The sequence below is a fragment of the Aegilops tauschii genome, chromosome 2 (genome assembly GCF_002575655.3).
Source record: "Aegilops tauschii subsp. strangulata cultivar AL8/78 chromosome 2, Aet v6.0, whole genome shotgun sequence".
Classification (NCBI taxonomy): Eukaryota; Viridiplantae; Streptophyta; class Magnoliopsida; order Poales; family Poaceae; genus Aegilops; species Aegilops tauschii.
Window position 1 is genome coordinate 278,604,872 of NC_053036.3, and position 20,405 is coordinate 278,625,276.

Sequence of the window (20,405 nt, forward strand, 5' to 3'; positions counted from 1 at the left end):
CAACCACAGCAGCAGCAGCCCAGACGCCCAAGCCTACAGGGCCCGGACATCCGGCGTCCAGCCCGGACATCCGGCCCCAGCCCGGAAATCCGGCCAAAAGCCCGGACATCCGGCGCCACGCTACAGAACATCCAGAAGTTTTGCCCTCCAGCCCGGACATCCGGCCACCCCTGTCTGCGCACAGTAAGGGCCGAGGCTCGTGTACCCTTCGACCCCCTAGACTATATATACTCCTTCTCCTCCATCTTTCTAGGGTTAGCATTGGTTTAGCTCATATGTGAGATAGAGCATTGCTCATCCATACGGATCTCCTCCTCGAGAGAGACTGCGGCCCCTCTTCGGAGACGATCCACGTTGGATTCAAGACCCCCTCTTGGGTGGCCCCCATCAAGACCTCCTCACGGAGAAGAACCGGTTACCCTTTGTATCGTCCTTTGTTGACTTTGGATCTTGTATCTCACCTTTGTGTTCATCGATCTAGCGCATGTGTGATCTATTCTTGTTGGTTGAGTGATTTCTCTCGTGTTTCCCTCGTGTTTCCCCTCGTGTTCATCGCGTTCTTCGTAGGGATCCGCTCCTTTTCGTGAAAGATCGGCCATCTAGGGTTCCACCCTACATCATCTTGGTATCATGAGCCACGTTGATCACGATTTCGGAGCCCCCTCTCCTTGTTTTCTAGCTTGATTTTGTTGTTTTTCATCCTAACCCGAAAATTGCCCCACAAAAATAGCCCCAATTTTTTTTGTGATTTGTTGGTGTGATGAAGTTTTGTTGGATTTGATCCGCGGATTTCGTGTGTTGCAGGTAGATCTAGCTTTTCCCCAATTTCCATCCACAATTCCTCCGAGTTTTTGCCCCGGATTTGACCTCTCCACGCGGTGTTCTTCGGATCCCGAGCCCGGACATCCGGCCCCTGGCAACATCACTTCCATCCTCCACTCTGCTTTTCGCCTAACTCTCACCAAATTTTGTCCCGGTGCCCACATACACTTCCGCATAGCACCACCACTTCCGCATAGCACCACCATAGCCTTTCCCGTTACCAACTCCGACAATTTTGACCCATTTTGTTTTGAGAATTTGAGTTGTGGTTTCCGTATCCTATTGTGTTTCGGCTATCTAGGTATGGTTCGGCAACAACATCACCACCGCTCATCTTCGCCAAGGACTACTACGAACGGCTACATTGATATCACCTTCACCTTCATATCATCTTGGTATAGCGATATCATCATACTCTCTTGCATTTGCATTGATAAACCCATGGCCTTACTTTTGCGTAGCTTACCCATCGAGACTAGCCTTTGAGTATTGCCGGTAACGTGACTTGTGCACATTAGTGTTCATACTTCACATAGCATACATACCATCATTGAGTTGCATATCTTGGTATCATCTCTTGTGTCACAAAAGTTGTCTTCGCATACACAATTGCTATCTTGGTTCGTGAAGCATTGCATGAGAAAAGAGCTCAAACAACAAAGAGCCAAACAAGCTTTTAAGCAAAAGGGAACGATAAGCAAAGAGGTTATAAGCAAGAACCATAGCATCATACAACATTAAGATTGTCATACTCGATCATCTTGGATCAAAGCATAGAAACATCATACATATAGCATACTTGGGATAGAAGTCGTTGCATTTTTGCTTAGTAGGTTGTGCACAAGTTCGTATCCGCCTATCGTGCAATCGTGCTAGCGTCTCTCTAGTGTTGTGCAACAAGAGCATCTTGGTGGATTCCACATTTTGGCTCACCCTTGGTTGCCCAACCCCACTTATCTATTTGCGTGTGTGTTTCCGTGTACCATATCTTGCTATTGGTCTACTTGTTGCATTTGCAAATTTGTGAATCTTTTCCAACATTATTGAGTCTCACTTACAATTGCATCAAATTTTGTGCCACCATCCTAACCAAGCTCCACCATAAGCTTTTACTTGTGTAGGTGTGAGAACCGACAAGAAACGGTACCAATTGTGCTATTCCCTTGATACACATTGGAGTGATCTTTGATCCATTTTCAACATCGGTCAAGGTACATTTGGTATTGGTTCTTCTCTTTCTCCCACTCACATATCTTTGTTTGAAATGATGGATAGGCCAAGTACTTCTACCAATCCACTCTTCTTGGAGCAAGACGACGACATGTCATCCTACGTCACCAAGACTCAACTATTTGGTGCACACCGAGCTTTGCATCAAGAACAACTTGCTTTGGGCGATCGCATCGACAACCTCGCCACCGATCTACGACAATCTGAGCAACGTACAAGAGACTACTTCAACACATCCATGAGTTCCCTCAAAGAAGATATCCGAACCATGATGGTCCGCTCTTCTACAACTTCGTCCTCGTCAAGACGGAGCCGCTCAAGTCGACACTACGACGACACCATCTCCGGTTCAAGTACACCGACATCGAACACTCTTCGTCGTGCCGCGCGTCAAGACCGTCAAGCTAACCGCAATCCTCTACACGACACCGACTCTCAAGAGCATCGACATCGTCACAACCAAGCTGCTTTCGCACAAGCACAAGAACGGCAACGCCAACGACAACAAGAACAAGAGGAGCGAGCGCGACAACATCAAGATGCACAAGACGCCGAGGCGCAACGTCAAGAACGACAACTATGTGAAGCTCAAGCACTTGAGGCGCAACGTGCTCTTCAAGACTCAAGTCGTGTCGTAGCCAATCGAGGCCGACAAGCTCGATTACATCAAGAAGCACTTCGCGACGAAGCTCAAGAAAGGATTTACGAAGCACGTGTGCATCGACAAGCTCCTCGACATGATCGACAAGTTCCTCGTCAAGATCGACAAGCTCCTCCTCATGCGAGACAAGAACGTCAAGTCCATCGAGAGCAAGAAGACAATGGACCACCTCCTCGCCAAGAGCATCATGAGGAAGACAACCCTCCTCACCAAGAGCAACATGAGGAAGACAACCCTCCTCGCTAAGAGCGACATGACATTGCCAATCCTCACCGACATGGGCGTCATCATCCCCGACCCCAACACAATGAAGAGCAACGATATGGCCAGCTAAAGTTCACCATGCCCAAGTTTACCGGAAGCAATGACCCCGAAGAGTACATATCATGGGCATTGAAGGTTGACAAAATCTTCCGCTTGCACAACTACGAAGAAGAGAAGAAGATCGCAATGGCATCCCTTGAATTCCAAGACTACGTCCTCATTTGGTGGGAACAAGTCATTGAGAAACATGCGGCAAGAGGTGAACCACCCATCACCACTTGGGCACAAATGAAGGATGTCATGAGAGCACGATTCGTGCCAAACTACTACAACCGCGACCTCTTCAAGAAACTCCAACAACTCAAGCAAGGAACCAAGAGCGTTGAAGAGTACTACAAGGAAATGGAGATTGCCATGATACGAGCCAATGTCAAAGAAGATGATGAGCAAACTATGGCACGTTTCTTGAATGGACTCAATCACCCTATCAAGAAGATTGCCGACTTCCAACCATACTCGAACCTCATCGAGCTAGTGCATCAACCTACCAAAGCGGAACGACAAGTACAAGACGACTTCAAGTATGCCAAGTTCTCATCCAAGTCCTATGGCCTCTCCAACAATCAAGCTTCGACGACTCCCACCATGAGCAATGGTGACAAGTCAAGTTACAAGAAAGCTTCGACAAGCTCAAGTCGTCCTCCTACTACAAGCAACTTCAAGCCGAAAGCTTCATCATCATCTACTCCAACCGATGAGACCATCAAGACAAATTCCATCAAATGTTTCACATGCGGAGGCCGAGGCCACAAGTCCTTCGAGTGCACAAACAAGCGCACCATGATCCTCAACGACGACGGCACCTACGACTCCATGAGTGAAGGAGAAATGGAAGCTCTTGAGCAAGTGGCCATGCACCGACAAGTGAACAATGAAGAAGAAGATGATCACATCTTTTGTGACGAAGACTCAAGTCCCGCTCTTGTTGTCTCCAAGGTCTTGACTCTTCAACATCAACAAGACGAAGATCAAAGATGCCCCACACAAAGGCCGGCATCAATGGACGGTCCGTCAAGGTCATCATCGATGGAGGGAGTTGCCATAACTTGGCAAGTGAAGAACTATGCTCCAAACTCCAATTGGTCAAGATGAAGCACCCGCACCCCTACAAGGTTCAATGGCTAAGCGACACCGGCACCATACAAGTCGAGCAGAGAGTACAAGTCTCTTTCAAGATCGGCGCCTATGAAGACACTTTGAAGTGTGATGTCCTTCCAATGACCGTGTGCCACCTCCTTCTTGGACGGCCATGGCAATTTGACCGAGGTGTCATTCACAATGGGCGTACAAATCACTATAGCTTCAAGATGAAAGGGAAAGAGTTTGTGCTACGTCCTATGTCTCCAAGCCAAGTGCTCGCCGACAAGCGAAACACCCATCGTGGAGAGAATAGTGAGAGAGTGAACCACCAAAAAGAGAGTGAGCGCCACAAGCCCAAATTGAGTGCCTCCATGATGAGCGACAAGAAAAACTTAGTCCTATTTGCCACCAAACATGAGATGAGAGAAGTGTGTGAGAACCCATCAAGTGTCCTACACTATGTCCTATTGTGCAAGGATGAGGCACCAAAAACTAACAACTCTCACGATCTACCTTTGGTGTTATCTTCTTTATTGCAGGAATTCCAAGATGTTTTCCCCGATGAGCTACCTCCGGGTCTACCTCCACTACGAGGCATTGAGCACCGAATTGATCTCATCCCCGGAGCGCCGCTCCCAAACAAAGCGCCCTACCGCGTCAACCCCGAAGAAACCAAAGAAATTCAAAGGCAAGTAAAGCATCTCATAGACCATGGACATGTGCGTGAAAGTTTGAGTCCTTGTGCCGTACCGGTCATTCTTGTGCCAAAACGAGACGGTAGCTTTCGCATGTGTTCCGATTGTGGACCTATCAATGCTATCACCGTTCGTTATAGGTATCCCATTCCACGCCTTGATGATATGCTTGATGAACTTTGCGGTGCCACTATCTTTTCCAAAATTGATCTTAAAAGTGGTTACTATCAAATCCGCATACAAGAGGGTGATGAATGGAAAACCGCTTTCAAAACAAAGTGTGGTCTATATGAGTGGTTAGTCATGCCTATGGGTTTATCGGAAGCACCCGGTACTTTCATGCGTCTTATGCATTACGTGTTTCGCCCTTACATTGGTGAATTTGTTGTTGTCTACTTTGATGATATCCTTGTGTTTAGCAAATCTCTCAAAGAGCATGTCACCCACCTTCGCACCGTGCTACAAACTCTTCGAAAAGAGCAACTTTATGCTAATATGGAAAATGCCTATTTGGTGTTGATAAGCTTGTTTTCTTGGGTTTCGTAGTATCTTCGAAGGGTGTTCATGTTGATGAATCTAAGATCAATGCTATTAAAACTTGGCCCCAACCAACCAATTTGCAACAAGTGCATAGTTTTCTTGGTTTAGCCGGTTTCTATTGCAGATTTGTGAAGGATTTTAGCACCATTGCTTCACCTTTGCATGCTTTGAGTAAGAAAAATGCACCGTTTGTTTGGGGAACATCTCCAGATATCGCTTTCAATGAGCTTAAGAATTTGCTTACTCATGCTCCCGTGCTTGCATTACCCAACTTTGACAAACCTTTCAAAATTCATTGCGATGCTAGTAGTAATGGCATAGGAGGTGTGTTAACGCAAGAGAAGCACCCAATTGCTTATTTTAGTGAGAAACTCTCCGGAGCGCAACTCAATTACCCTATCTATGACAAAGAGCTATATGCTTTGGTGCGTGTTTTGCATGAATGGGAACATTACCTACGCCCTCATGAGTTCATCATCCATACCGACCATGAAACGCTTAAATACCTTAAGGGTCAAACTAAGTTGAACAAGCGTCATGCTAAATGGAGTGAGTTCATTGAGTCGTTTCCTTATGTCATCAAGTATATTAAAGGTAAGGAAAATGTTGTGGCGGATGCACTTTCCCGTATATGCATGCTTGTTAATCAACTTGAGTTAAATGCCATTGGCTTTGAGCATATAAAAGACTTGTATGAGCATGATCCTACATTTTCTATTCCTTATGCCAAGTGTTTGACGCATACTTCTTGGGATCGATACTACATCAAAGATGGATATCTTATGAGAGCTAACAAACTTTGCATCCCCGAGTCCTCTCTTCGCTTGTTGCTTTTGCAGGAATCTCATGGAGGCGGACTCATGGGACACTTTGGACGCGACAAGACATTTGCTACGCTCTCCAAGAACTACTTTTGGCCCAAGATGTTCCGCGACGTCAATCGCTTCACCAACCGATGCTCTACATGTCGCAAAGCTAAGTCCAAAGCTCAATCTCATGGCCTCTATATGCCACTTCCAATTCCATATCACCCATGGGAAGACATTAGCATGGACTTTGTGCCTGGTTTGCCTAGAACTCGAAATGGCAAGGATTCCGTTTTTGTTGTTGTGGACCGATCTCCAAAATGGCACATTTCATTCCTTGCAACAAGATAGACGATGTTTCACATGTTGCAAAATTGTTTTGTAGGGAAATCTTGCACCTTCATGGAGTGCCAAAGACGATTGTCTCGGACCGCGACGTCATGTTCTTGAGTTACTTTTGGAGGACATTGTGCGCCAAGCTCGGAATCAAGCTTTTGTTCTCTTCGGCATACCATCCACAAACCGACGGCCAAACGGAGGTGACCAACCGCACGCTCTCCACTCTACTACGCGTGTTGATAAAGAAGAACATCAAGGAGTGGGAGGAGTGCCTACCCATCGCCGAGTACGCCTACAATCGTGCAAGACATTCGACTACCGGCAAGTCCCCCTTCGAGGTCGTCTATGGATTCAACCCATTGTCTCCATTGGACATTCTACCTCTACCGCTACAAGAGCGCACAAACATGGACGCGAGTGCCCGAGTCAACTTCCTCAAGAAGATGCACGAAGATACAAGAAACACCATCGAGCGCCAAGTACAACGACTCGCAACCAAGCTCAACGTCAACAAGCAACCCATGATGTTCAATGTTGGAGATCTTGTGTGGCTACACCTTCGCAAGGAACGCAAGTCCAAGCTACTACCCCGAGCGGATGGACCCTTCAAGGTGCTTGCACGCTACAACAACAACGCATACAAGATCGACATCCCACGCGACAAGTACTCCGTGAGCGACATCTTCAACACCAAAGATCTATCCCCGTACCATGGTGATGAGGATTTCGATCCGAGGTCGGATCTTTTCCAAGGGAGGGGAGATGATGCGGAGCATCCTACGGTCATCCCCATGGACCTACCATCGTCTCATCAAGAGCCAAGAGGACCTATGACACGAGCACGAGCTAGAGCTCTCGAGAATGAGGTGACTTCCTTCCTTAGTGATATCACATATGATCCACTCGAGACATGGCTACTACCTAAGTCCGATATGCTATGCATGATTAGGTGTCAAGAGGAGCCTCCCGAGGATGCACGTGAAGACGGACAAGCCGCCAAGTTCACGGATGAAGAGAACCAACGGAAACGGGCAAGTTCACCTTCCAGGCCCCGGACATCCGGCCAAGTCCCCGGACATCCGGCCCCTGGAGCAACCACAGCAGCAGCAGCCCAGACGCCCAAGCCTACAGGGCCCGGACATCCGGCCCCAGCCCCGAAATCCGGCCAAAAGCCCGGACATCCGGCGCCACGCTACAGAACATCCAGAAGTTTTGCCCTCCAGCCTGGACATCCGGCCCCTCCTGAAGCCCCGGACATCCGGCCACCCCTGTCTGCGCACAGTAAGGGCCGAGGCCCGTGTACCCCTTCGACCCCCTAGACTATATATACTCCTTCTCCTCCATCTTTCTAGGGTTAGCATTGGTTTAGCTCATATGTGAGATAGAGCATTGCTCATCCATACGGATCTCCTCCTCAAGAGAGACTGCGGCCCCTCTTCGGAGACGATCCACGTTGGATTCAAGACCCCCTCTTGGGTGGCCCCCATCAAGACCTCCTCACGGAGAAGAACCGGTTACCCTTTGCATCGTCCTTTGTTGACTTTGGATCTTGTATCTCACCTTTGTGTTCATCGATCTAGCGCATGTGTGATCTATTCTTGTTGGTTGAGTGATTTCTCTCGTGTTTCCCCTCGTGTTCATCGCGTTCTTCGTAGGTATCCGCTCCTTTCGTGAAAGATCGGCCATCTAGGGTTCCACCCTACATCACTTTTGCTTGCAGTATCTTGAAAATGGTGTCATGACTTAACATATCAAAAGCTTTCTCAAAATCCAATTTAAGTAGGATAATATCCTTCCTAGAGTGGTGGCACTGATGGAGATATTCAAAAGCCCATGCTAGACAGTCCTGAATGCTTCTGTCATTTAGGAAACCATATTGATTATCATGCACCATAGATAGGATGGCTTTCTGAAGTCTATTTGCAAGCAGTTTTGTGATGATTTTGAGTGTACAATTCAGTAGTGAGATGGGTCTGTAATCACTTGGAACAGCAGCAGAGTCTTTTTTAGGGATGAGGGTGATGAATGAGTAGTTGATGCTTTGCATATTGATGTTACCCTCATGGAAGTCTGCAATCAGCTTGTAGAAGTCAGGTGCAATAATTTCCCAACAAGATTTCAGAAATGCAGCATTGAAACCATTTGGCCCTGGAGATTTGTCACTAGCCATCTGTGAGGTCACTTTATCAATTTCTTCTTTAGAGAAAGGGGCTTCTAAAGACTGTAAATCCACATTAGCATTGATCAAAGATTCCAGAATAAGTGGATTATCAGTTAATTGGGTAGTCCCTAGCCTTTCTTTAAAAGCTTTAAAGAGGATGGCTTCTTTAGTGTGATGATCTTGATGTTCAATGCCATTCTCATCCTTCAGCATGGCAATGTGGTTGATTCTGTGCTTAATAGTGGCCTCGGCCTAGAAGAATTTGGTATTAGCTTCACCAAACTGAATATTCCTGATGGTAGCTCTTTGTTTCCAATAGATCTTTTGCATATGAAGAGAATCAAGATGTTTCATTAGAATAAATCTACCATTATGTTCCTCAACTGATAGCTGTCTCAATTCTTCAATATGATCATACATAAGAATGACTTCATTGCAGTTGGAAATGGAGAGTTTCAGGTTTGAGCAGCTTTTAGACCAATTTTTCAGTCCCTTTCTCAGTCTCTTAAATTTAGCAGAAATGATCTTGGCACTATCAGTCTCAGAGACTTGTTGCTCCCAGATGTTCTTAACTACCTCTTTGAACTGTGGATGCTAAAGCCAGAAGTTCTCAAATCTGAAGATCTTTGATTTGGGAATGGAAGTACCAATTTTAATGACAATAGGAACATGATCATATGTTATCCTAGCAAGAGGAATAGCCATGGTATTCGGATAAGATAAAGTCCATAATTCAGAGGTAAAACACCAATCAATTCTCTCAAGGAGAGGTGCATCTTGCATGTTGCTCCAAGTGAAACTTCTGCCTTTGAGGGGAATTTCAATCAGGGCTAATTTGTTAATGGCTTCATTGAAAGAGTACATATCTTGCATATTACCCCCAATTCTATTTCTGTTATGTGGGTATCTGACATAGTTAAAGTGACCCATAACAAGCCAATTAACATCATCCTCAATTTGCAAATCTTGGAACCATGTGAGAAATTCAGATCGAGCTAGATTTTGGCAGGGCCCATAGACATTAGTGAGTAGGATCTGTTCTCCAGACTGTTTGGAGGTGAAATCAATAGAGATTGAAAAATCATTTTTGTGAATGGTGAGGCCCTCAAACACTTGCTCATTCCACACAACCAATAGGCCTCCTGAGGCTCCTATTGAAGGAATAAAATCAAACTTGTTCAGCTTCTTATGGCAAAAATTCTTGAGGAAATGAATGTCAAAATGATTTTTCTTGGTCTCTTGAAGGCAAAGTATATCACAAGCAGATTCTACAATTTTGTTAGACAGAGCTAACCATTTCTTACTGTCATTAATACCTCTGATATTCCAATTTAAAACATTCCAGGATTTAGCCATAGCAGAAACAAAATCTTGACTACTGAACACATAACCAGTCTGTTACAAATAAGACTAGAAGAAACTGAGTCCACAACTTTAACCATCTGCTTGCAGAGCAAACTAGAGATCATCTTTACAAAAGGTTGACTGATCAACATAAGAACTTAAAAAGATTAAGACTAAGCTGTCTCCTTGGATTGGCTGTCCTTGGATCCAGCCTTCCTTGTAGTGGTCTTGAGCTTCTTGCCCCCATTTCTGATTTTTCTCTTCAGCAGTGTCTTGCATATTCACCTTACAAAAAGAAGAGTTGAGGTTTTTAACAACTCTAGTTGGAATAGGTGGATGCAAGGAGGTACAAGGCAGACAATTCTTATCCTTGCATACTGATTTTTTAAAGCCCTTGTTAAGTTCTTGTAATCTAAAACTCCTCCTTACCTCAGTTTCCACGAGTGGCAGCTTTTCTTTCCTCTTTCTATTCTTGTGAATGGCAGAAGTAGAAGAGGCAGTGGGTCCATTATTGTCCTTGACACTGTGAGATGGGGTGCTCACATTTTCCTGATCAACTTCCTGGGAGTCATCAGATGAAGCAGCACAGAGATCAAAGGAAGTTGAAAAACATTTCTCAGGCATAGCAAAAGGTTTGCAGTGTTGTGGTTCAGTTCCTTGAATGATATAACTCCAGACTTGAGATGTAATGAACTTTTTTGCCCAGTCAAACTTATCTCTAGATAATAGTGCCACCGAAAGGAAATTAACCCACTCAAATGGTACTTGGATTACCTGTTTGCTGTCAGAAGTGGGAGCAAAGTGGGTTTTCCAAATGTGTGCCCCTTCCTTTCCTAGGATTGCTTCATCTGAAACTGCCTCTTTCTGAATAGAACTAGGCACTTCTCCCTTCTCCATGACAACAGGGTTTGCATCATAGGGTAAGTGGACAAAACCCACAAGAGTATTCTGTTCATGCTCTTTGTAAATAGGAACTGGGAAACTTGGTGGAGCAGACAAACTGGAGAGAGATGACTCACCAATTTCCTTAGCTTGAAATACATTAGTATCATCTGTTGGCTGTTGCACTGGAGCAGTAGAGTCATTGAGAATATCATTGATGCCCTGAATGTCCACAGACTTTGCAGTTTCAGAAGCAGGACACTTCATAAGCTCAGAAGGCTGCTGGATTTGAGCAATGCTGGGTTCCTGAGGAGGGTGAGGAGTGAGTGGCCTTGCAGAAACCATGAATTCTTGATACATAGGATCCTCAGAATGATGGTTGTCATAATTGTTGTGTTGCATCAGAATAGCATCCAAATTGCTGTCAGAGAAGTTTTCATATGGCAGAGCATTCTGAGGGTCAACTGGTTGCTGGACTAGTAAGTTCTGTACAACTGGTGGTTCTGGTGGAGGCAACCGTTGCACAGGTTGGGCCATATTCAGATCAGGTAAGGGAAGGACACCAGGGGCAGCAGCAGGCCCATTAGCTGACTCAGCAGAAGGAGCAGAGTTATGTGAACCAACAAGTGACAGAGTAAGATCACTGTTGTTAACCATATCTGGCAAAGACACCTATTCTATCTCTTGCATAGGCTCCATCAAATCCTGTAGCTCTAAAAATTCTCCCTGATGCAGTTCTTGATCAATTAATGGATTTGGCTGAGGCAGAGCCCAGTGGCCCCATCCAGGCAACTCCATGTCTTCTTCTTGTTCCCAGTCTGCATTATTAGGTTGCTGTAAAGCTAAGTTCAAGTTGGGCTGCTCTGCATCTTGATTCAGGTCTGGCAGATGAACATCATCATGTTCATGGTGTTGCAAAGGTCCCAGAAAATGATTGTGTTGGTTAGCATGAAAATGTGCCTGCTGAGGAACTGGGTGAGGATTACCATTGGGAGGGATTGGGTCCTCATCAGGTGGTTCAGCACCTAATATTCTTTGCTGCAGGATAATCACAGGTACAATATGAGAACCAGACTGAAAATCTTCTCCTTCCCTAATCACAATACTTGCAGGGATATGTCTCAGTTCCTCCACTCTCACTTTAACCATCAGATTCGCCCTAGTACTCTTGTTTCTATCCCACTCTATCAGTCTGCCAAAACCTCTGACCGCATTGGCAACCTCATGCATGCATTTTCTGCGAAAGGAAAGCCACATAACAAAAGCCAGACTTCTCTATTCATCGCCAATCTCCTCCAGTTCAAACCCTAATTGTAGTTCAAACCCTAATTGTGCTTTTGGAAGATGACATGAACATCCGTGAAGGCATGTGGACTGTTGAGCACTAAGTCATCTCGATCAAAGGTACTATCCAATCTAACATATGCTTGACCGAATGGACATGGACTGATTTCAGGGAAGCCCATATGCATAACCCCAGTGAGAAAATCAGCTAGAACTTCTCGGATAGTGTTGAAAGTCACCTGAAGATCCGGCATCGGGACGATGGTCGCAATCGCCCAGTTCTCGTGAGTAGGAGCAGCAGCGCCTGCCACCACTTGAACCCTAGCGGGTCTCCCCTCAACATCAATGCGCTGGTGGTTTGGTGGGATGAACGGGGTAGGATCAAAAGGGAAGGTTGCCATCGTCGGAGGAGTGGGCGTGGTCGTCGGCGAAGTCAGGGTAGATGGAGCTCGGCGAGGAGGAGTGGGAAGCAGGGGAGGAGAGCAGAGGAGGGTGGCATTGGAAGACGGAGTGGCAGCGTTATTGCAGGTACCAACCCGGGCTGAGGCGATATTGGGAAGGGGCGCGTGATTTGACTGCAATTGCGCACTGATATTTTGCTGCCTAATAGGACTGGGAGGAATCGTGAGAGGCGTCGTGGGCTGAGCAGAGGTAACCAGAATGGGCTGACCCATATGCGCAGGGTTCAGCGGATTAGGTAGATGGGCCGACTGATTGTTAGTGGGCTGCCGAACCGAGGAGAAACAATCTTTCGCAATGTGGTCCGGGCGTTTGCATTTGTGGCATTTGATTTTATTAGAGCATGCAGGGCATAAATGTCCCGTATCAAGGCATCGCACACAATAAGGAGTGGCCGAGCCATTAGAGTTGGTGGGCCGTGATTGATTCTGCCTAGCTGTCGGTGATGAGGACAAATGCACATCTTTATTACTTGCTAGAGCATTAATAGATGTTGCATGTCTGAGACGATTACGCACTAAAGTGAATACCCCATTTGAATCACGATTTTGAAAATCAGATGAACGAGCTTCAGATCTAATCGGATCATGGAAAGATGCAGGAGTGGAAAGAGCTTGAGCATATGATTTGCGTGGATGTCTACGGAAAATATGAGTCCATTCATCCTCCTTCTCTTGAAGATATTGATCAAGTTCATAGCAAGAGTTTGGTCCTCCACTACCCCAGAGTAGGATATTAAGATTACACTCAGGAGTAGAGATGTTACCTCCTTTGATAATGGAGTAGCCGACCTCTTGGGACGAAACCAAAAACTTGAACGACCAATTTTGAAGTTGATGCACTTGAAAAGATGATGCTCTACCCCCAAAACAAGCAAGAAGAATGGTACCCACATATTGAGGAGTGAGTTTGATCTTGGATCTAGTGAATTCAGCCACCAAATGAAATCCTGCGACATCGGAACCATCACCATTGGTGCGGACACCCCACTTGTTCCAAACTTCTTCTTCAAACTTACGTCCTACCTCGAAGTTGAGATCGGAGAGAGACATGGTGAAGGAAAACGGAGAGATTATGAGGATGGTTGAGCTCACCGTAGCTGGAGCGGCAGAACGAAGGTGGGCGCAAGGCGATGCTATGGTGGCCGCCGTGGCCGGAGTGGCACACGGCGGGGCACTAGGAGCGGGGAGCGCCTAGATTCGGCAGTCACCAAACCTACTTTTCATTGTTACCCGTGTCTAATGGATACAAATGTCCCCTAGGCGAGGGTTTCGAACACTTTCAGCAACTGCCACCGGAATCTACCCTTGATCCCTCATTGATCACTCCTCGGCCACCCCTAGACTCGGGCTAACTAAGGGTGATAGAGGCCAAGGTGTCCCGTCTTTCGATGAGATGATGAATATCGCTTTGATGGAAGTCGACTTTGACGATCCGACTACGAACGTGCGAGGACGTCACGCCTTAGCAATCGCTAAACCAACTCCGAGAGGTTATCGACCACGCCGGAGCACGATCAACCTGACCACGAGGGTCTGTTTCCTGCGAGCAAACGAAGAACAGGCAAGAAACTGAGATTGCAATCTGGATATTGCGAATATAAGATGAAAGCTTTATTGATCAAGGTGGGGTTCTGTGACGCCTTTGTCTGGTCGCTGAACACAAACGAAGTACGCGAAGTTGCAGCTATGGCGAACTTTTAATCTAAACAAAACCCCCAAAGTCTAAACGACACCCTAAGGGCTGTATATATGGAGGAAGAGGGGGGAATTTCGTGGCCCTTGAGGAAGGGGTCCGAAACCAACCCTATCTCTTGTTTCCCCACACATACGGACTCTAAAAACAGCCTATACTTATGTATTTCGAAATTACATGGGCCTGGCCCAATAATAAGGTGACGCAGCACCTAGAATAGCCTCTGGACGAAAGTTATGAAGTAGCATCTTGTATATTTCGTCCAAGGCTTCATGCACGCATTATGGTGGCTTCAACGTCCTGAAATCATCACTTGTAACTCCGTTCTTGTTCCCCATGCGCATGCCATCATCTCCATGCTTGTTCTTGCTCCAATGTTCATCCTTCTCAAAGCTAGGCCCTTCATTTGTAAGCAAAACAAATGTATCCAATTTAGGCAGCATCATATTCTCATGAACATTAGAATCATTAGCAAGAAACGAAAGTACCTGGTAATTTAATTGGCGTGCGCGAGCTCTAGTAATTGGTCCAGTATGTATAGCAGCAGGGCCTGTGGGTGTAATAATTGTATTGATGTCCTCATCAAAGGGGGATCCTCGCGATCTTCCCGGCCTTGGTTTGCGGGGGAACCGACGCGGACCGGACGACGACGACAAGATCAGATCTTAAGTGATGGCGGAGAACTCTGGATCGCACAAAAGGCTGGGGAAGGAGACTGAGGAGGAGCCTTTGTGTTAGGGTCTCTATCTCAATTTCACCATGGAATTCGACCTCGAGCTACATCCAGAGGGGAATTCGAGGGAGGAAGGGAGCACGCGCTATCCTAGCCTGCCAACTAGCCGTTTGCCTTTGGCCAACTCGAGAAGAGAGAGAGGAACGATATTTAAGGGATTAGAGCTACTCTAGCAGACCCCGCATCCCGCCCCGACCCGTAAAATAACCGCCAAAATGCGGGTCAGGCGGAAAAACCAGCCCGATCAGACCCTGCATCCCGCCCCGGCCCGCAAAAAATTTTAGAGGGCGCGGCAAAATCCCGACCCCAACCCGGGAAAACGCGGGTTTCCCCCTCGCGGGTGCGGTGCCCTGCATATAAGCGGAAGCGGTTGGTGGGGGGACATTTCATCCCTCGCTTTCTCCCACCAACCACCTCTCCTCTCCCCCCTCGCGCCGCCGCCGGCCGCCGCCCAAGATTCTTGCGAACGCAGCCGGCAGGAGCATGCCGGAAGGCCGCCACGCGCACGAGGCCTCCCCTCCCTTCCCCCTGCATCGGCGGGCCGCCGGATTTGCAGATCTGCGGCACTTCATCGCGGGCCTCCGGATTTGGCTTTTTCCGGCCGCCGGTTGCTGCCCCAAGCAATGGAGTGGTCGGGGAGCCTCTCCCGCGGCCCAGGCAAGGGCGCATCGCCGCATGCAGGTACGGGTTCGTCCGCCCGCCGCCACCGAAGGTTTGCGGGCATGGACTCGTCTGGCCGTCCACCGGGCTCGGCGCTCGCGTAGCGTCTTTGTGGCTTGCCGATGCCGCTCATAGAGTGCGACGACTGCACGCGGAAAGTGCTGCGGCTCACTTCGGGCACGCCTAAGCACCCCGAATGGGTGTTCTTCAAATGCGAAAACGACAGGGTACGTGCACTTGCGGTAGCTCGTTTCATAGTTCATTCTTTAGTTCAATTGCGGTAGCTCACTTCGAGCTTGATCATCCTTTTGTGTAGGACGATGGATGCTCATTTTGGTTTTGGGAAGGCCAATACATTGATTTGTTGATAGAAAGAAACTTAATAGATGTTAGTGCACTCCTTAGTACAATCGAAGGCAGTGATGCGGCTGCATGTGCAACTAGAGGGGAAGCAACATTCTACTTCTTCCGAACCAAAGATGAAGAAAGAAGAATGCAAAATCAAGAATCCATAGATCAACAACGAATGCATGGAGAAGATATTAGTCCAACTAGTGGGAGCAGTTATGGAAGTTGGAAATCTTCTAAAATGCATACTTGTAGTTCTTGTTTTCTTTGGTCTTACTATTCTAGCAAAGATTTGGTGATGTCTTTTGTATCCAACGTTGTTAATAAAGCAAAGCAATGCAATATGCTAGATCAAATTAAGTTGCAAATTTAAGTTTTGTGGGCCGGGAGGAGCTGCGCCAGATCAGACGCCGCAACCCCAACCCGTAAAAAAGCATATTCTGGGAATATCCTTTTTTACGGGTCCATTATGCGGGGTCTGCAACTGCAGCCATCCGCGCCGGCCCACAAAGGCGTTGTTCTGTGAACTGCAAAAACGTTCTGCGGGTCGGGAGGATGCGGGGTCTGCTAGAGTTGCTCTTACAAGGCCCAAGGCCCATTCCGGGCCTGCAAGCCGAGTGGGTAAACGAGGCTTGCGAGTGGGCCTGGTGTTTGAACTTGCTTCGACTTGCCGCTCCGTTGCTCCCTTGTCGCTGACAATCTCCCCCTGTTGAGATGTGGCTTGCCCCCAAGCCGGTGCCCTAGGAAACATTTGCTTCAGCGTCTCCGAGTCTTCCCAAGTAGCCATTTCAGCAGAACTATCAGACCATTGGACCAGCACTTGCAGGATTCGCTTAGCACCATGGGTCACCACACGCCACTGAAGAACGAGCTCGGGAACTTGCAAAATAACCTCAGGTGATGGAAGTGATGACAGAACTTGTTGCTCAGATTTGAGTACCTTATGAAGCAAGGAAACGTGGAACACTGGATGGACCTTGCTAGATGCTGGTAATTCCAGTTTGTAGGCCACTTCACCGACACGGTCCAGTATCTTGTAAGGGCCGAAGAATTTATAGGCAAATTTGTGATTTACTCGTGGAGCAACTGAAGCTTGGATGTATGGTTGTTGTTTTAGGAAGACCGATTCGCCTACCTCAAAAACCCTTTCTGTTATGTGTTTGTCCGCCTGCGCTTTCATTCGTTGTTGAGCACACAAAAGTTGTTCTTTAACTATACTAAAGATAACTTGTCTCTGCTCAATCCACTGGGACGGATCATCTTATGCCACTGTACAGTCAGGGCCAATGCCAAAATGCCTGGGAAGATGTCCATATATAATCTCAAAGGGAGTTCTATCAATAGCTGAATGCCGGTTGGTATTGTACCAATACTCACAAATGGAAAGCCACTTAGCCCATTTAGTGGGATGTGCACTGACGAAGCAACGCAAACAACATTCAATTTGCTGATTAACACGTTCAGTTTGTCCGTCAGATTAAGGATGTCTTGTAGAACTCATGTGCGGTTGGGTGCCTTTGGTATGTTGGAACAGTTCTTTCCAAAATGCACTAGTAAAGATGCAGTCACGATAAAAAACAATGGAGAGGGGTATACCATGCAATTTGTAAACTGTGTTTAGAAAGGCCTCCGCAACTATCAAAGCCGTGAAGGGATGATGTAGTGGAATAAAGTGACCATACTTAGAAAGCTTGTCAATAACAACCAATATGCAGTTGTAGATGGTTGAAGTTGTGATAAAGGCAAAGGTGTCCCATCTTTCGATGAGACGGTGATTATCGTTTTCAGAGGAGTTGACTTTGACAATCTGACTATGAACGTGCGAGGACGTCGTGTCTCAGCAATCGCTAAACCAACCCCGAGAGGTTATTGACCATGCCGGAGCACGATCAACCTGACCACAAGGGTCTATTTCCTGCAAGCAAGCGAAGAACAAGTAAGAAACTAAGATTGCGATCTGGATATTGCGAATATAAGAGAAAAGCTTTATTGATCAAGGTGGGGTTCTGTGACGTCTTGGTCTGGTCGTTGAACACAAACGAAGTACGCGAATTTGCAGCTATGGCAAACTTTAATCTAAACAAAATCCAAAGTCTAAACGATGCCCTAAGGGTTGTATATATGGAGGAGTAGGGGGAATTTCGTGACCCCTTGGAGGAGGGGTCCGAAACCAACCCTTAACTCTATTTCCCCACACATACTGACTCTAGAAATAGCCTATACTGAAGTATTTCAAAATTACATGGGCCTGGCCCAATAATAAGGTGACGCAACACCTATAATAGCCTCTGAACGAAATTTATAAAGTAGCATCTTGTATATTTCTCCCAAGCCTTCATGCACTCATTATGATGGCTTCAAAGTTGTGAAATCATCACTCGAAACTCCGTTCTTGTTTCCCTTGCGCATGCCATCAGTTCCAAGCTTTATCATGCTCCAATGTTGATCCTTCTTGTCCAAGCTCGATCCTTCATTTGTAAGCAAAACAAAAGTATCCAGTTTAGGCAACATCATATTCTCATGAACATTAGAATTGTTACCAAGAAACGAAAGTACCTGGTAATTCAATTGTCATGCGCAAGCTCTAGTAATTGGTCCAGTATGTATAGCAGTAGGGGTTGTGGGTTAACAATGGTATTTATGTCCAGATCATCCTCCCCTTTTTGAAATGAAGTCGTCCTCGACGGAAGCTCATCTTCCTCACCCAAATAAGGCTTCAAATTTGCAATGTTAAAAGTGGGACTAACCCCAAAATCTGCAGGTAGCTCAAGTTTATATGCATTATCATTTATTTTCACTAACACCTTCAAAAGGACCATCAGCCCGTGGCATTAGCTTTGATTTGCGCAAATCGGGAAACCTATCCTTATGCAAATGTAATCAAACAAGATCTCTAGGTGCAAAGACAACATATTTTCTACCTTTATCTCCAGCAAGTTTATATTAGCATTAATACACTCAATGTTTTTGATAGAGGCAAAGGTGTCCCGATCTTTCGATGAGATGATAACTATCGATTTGGTGGAGACGACTTTGACGATCCGACTACAAACGTGCACGACGTTGCGCCTTATCAATCGCTAAACCAATCTCCTGAGGTTACTGACGATGCCGGAAGCACGATCAGCCTGACCACGAAGGTCTATTCCTGCAAGCAATCGAAGAACGAGCAAGAATATGATAATGCAATCTGAATATTGCGAATATATATGAAGTATTGATAGTGGTGGGAATCCGTAAGCGGTCTTGGTCTGGTCGTTGGACACAAACGAAGTACACGAAGTTGCAATGGCTAACTTTTAACTAAACAAATTCCAAGGAAAAAGCTACTAGATGGATCTACTTATATAGGAGCAAGGAGTGGCGGCCAAGAAGGTGGGAGGACGTCCCAAGGCAGCCTAAAACCAACCCTAGGTCGTACAAGGCTCATGGGCCCAAGTGGAGCTGATGCAACACCTTTGGACTTGTTGTTTGACTCGGATTCTGCTGCAGCGTCAGATTGTTTCGTCCATATCTCAATGCTCCGGACGTATTTAAAGGTGAATCCAATTGGGTTGGAAAGAGGACAAAATCTACTTTCCAACAAAAAAAGAATCACCCAATTCGGAGTCCGTATGAAAAAGTTGTTAGCGTTTTGAGTCAGGTATGTCTGTGGAGTCCGAATCTGAATCCAGAACGTGAGAGACTTGGACTCTATCTTCTCTTGGCCCAAAAGTGACGTGAGAGGACTTTTTGAACAGAACCTAAACTTCTCCTTTTCCCCTATCTTCATATGTGGATTGTACAAATGTCCCATACACCTGCAATTAGACAAAACACAAAAGTATGTGAAGTATTTTTGTTCTCGATAACATAAATAGATTATTGAATAGTTTGCACTAGAAATCACCTGACAAATATGCATGTATGCAATATTTTTGGTCGTATCCAAGGTAATCATGTCCTCATCATCCTCCCCTTCTTGAAAACAAAGCCGTCCTCGGCGTTGCTTAATCTGAAATCTGGCTAACAAAAGAGACAAGGTGTACACGTTGTATATGTACATGTCATCCGTTTTTACTGATCTCATTTGGTGCACATGTGACTCAGTTATACAAGAGCACCCTTCAAAAGTCGTGAAATGTAAAGTCAATATATTATCACAAGAAGTCAAAGGCATGAAAATATTGCAACTCAGTTTGCACATATAAGTGAAGCTCTTATTCATATCAAAAGATTGACAATGCTTATCATTAAACCATCCCAACATTGATGAACCATCACCAAGATTAGAGGTCATATCAAAATGAGTAAACATTGGCACAATTATCAAACATATTTGATCCAAATCTGATTTATTCCC